At 37.5% G+C, this 2,095-nt stretch overlaps 1 pseudogene; it reads right to left on the bottom strand.

Annotated features, from left to right (window-relative positions):
- Positions 1 to 424: 424 nt before the first annotated feature.
- Gm19563 lies at positions 425 to 694 on the bottom strand (annotated as a pseudogene).
- Between the last annotated feature and the right edge of the window lie 1,401 nt (positions 695 to 2,095).

The following is a 2,095-nucleotide window of genomic DNA, read 5'->3' as shown; positions in this document are numbered from 1 at the left end:
TATTTGAATAATTGTAATTCCTAGAAATTTCTAAAAGAATATAATTATTTTTAATGCCATTATCATGAACAAAAAATTCCTGAAATAATAATTTTGTTAATTAACATTATTAAATAGTAAAGTTGCCTTGATATACAATGACATTTCTTTTAAAAAAAATACATCTCCGACAGATTTATTTTAAAGGAATGACGTAAGGGGGAAAATGGGGGTATAGAAGTATGGACTAGAAAATAAATACAAATGTAAGCTGTTTTACTAATTTTATAATTTTGTACAGAGAATGAGGCCCTGTACACAACACGACAGATTCAAACGAGGAGTTCCCTTAGCAAGCCTGAAGATTCCGTCTCTGGGATTTGGAATTTAGGATGCAGTCCTTGTTTTTGGATGGATCACGGGGTGTTTGGCACAGTCCGTGCCTTTAACCAGATTTGAAAAGAAGAATGACCACCTGACCCAAGTAGAAGTAGTTGAAGTGTTTGGTTTCCTGTGTCACATAACTACCGAAGTTTCGGCCCAAAATGCAGTGCCAGGTAGGGCTGTACTTCTTGTCAAACTACTTCTTGGTATGGGCCGCAATATCCTTCTCTATGTTGTACTTCTCCATCGCCTGGGTAGCGCACTCCACCGAGTCCTGTTGCAACTCTTCCCACATGTCTGCATTTTTGATCACCACCTTCCGGTAGTACATGGTTACCATGGAGCAGAGGCCAGCCGACTGCTGCGAGCTCCTAGGAAAGGTGCTGGCGCCTCTCAAACAGCAGAGGACAGGCGGTCACTACTGAAGCCGTGGCGCATTTCATACAATGACATTTCTAACTCAGGCAGTCTGTGACTGTTAATGATTTTGCATCTCATAACCATAATTGTATAATATATAAGATTAAATATTATGAGATAAGTTAATGTATATTCCTAACATTTGATGCAAAAATAGTTCTAGAACCTAAGAGTAAACAAAATACTCTGCTTTCTTATTGTTACTTGGTATTTCATAATTTCAGGCAAAATCCTTAGGCAATTCTGTGGAAGAAGGAATGCTAAACCAGATTTTACATTCTTCTAGGCAAATGTATTTGAAAAAATGTTTAAATGTTTCATAAAGTTGTATATTTCAATTATTATAAATAATTATTATAAATATTTTTTTCAAAACCATATTTAGAACTCAGGAATTAAGAGCTAGGGGCTAGGATGTAGAACATCATGTGAGATCCTGGGTTCAACCTCAGCTCCCTTCATTATCCCTCCCAAAAGATAAAGAGCTAAGCTAGCAAACAAATGAGAACTGTTACAAACAGAGCTTTAGTTTTCTAAACAATTTGGCATAGAATGTATCCCAAATCGAATCATAGAGATTGCTTCCTTACAATACATACTAACAAATCCTATATAAAATAAAACTCTATAATAAAAAGAAAAGTTATTTTTAAAAAGAGAAAAGTTGAAGAAACATTAAATGATAGATTTAGGTAAGGCTTATAGCATGGAAGGCAAAAACCAAAAGATAAAGAAAGTATACATTTGATTAGTTTGAAAACTTACTTGCAAAAAGATATAATGTAATTACAAAATTTAAACTTGAAAAATTGTTTAAAAATTTAAAAGCACATTTTTAACATTCATACAATGAAAACAAGACCTATACCCAGCACAAAATACAGAGTACAAGGGACACTTTCCCAAAGCAGAAACGGCTAATGTAAACCCACTCAATGGCATATAAGTTCCATCGACAAAAATAACAAAACCTTAGAAGCTGCGAGCCTCACTCTCCATTATCAGCTTTTCTGAGGCATTCACCAGCGCCTGTACTGCCCGAGAGCTAGAAGCTGCCATCCCTGGCTTCTGTGCAGCCCAGGGACCTATAAGCCCAACTCTGGCAGTATCTCAGGGATGTCAGACTGCATTTCCCCACATCTAGGGTGGGGTCCTTAGGCTTCTCACCACCTGATGCCTGTCCAGCAGCAGTGTGGGGAACAAGCAGTCAAAACGTCCCACATCCCGCCTCTACAAGTGGCCCTAGCCCCACGGTGGACCAGAAGCTAGACACCATTTTAACCCACAAGAAAGAAATTAGGAAACTGACACC

This window comes from Mus musculus, chromosome 12 (genome assembly GCF_000001635.26).
Source record: "Mus musculus strain C57BL/6J chromosome 12, GRCm38.p6 C57BL/6J".
Lineage (NCBI taxonomy): Eukaryota > Metazoa > Chordata > Mammalia > Rodentia > Muridae > Mus > Mus musculus.
The sequence above is the reverse complement of the archived record's forward strand: the minus strand, read 5'-3'. Positions and strand labels throughout refer to the sequence as shown.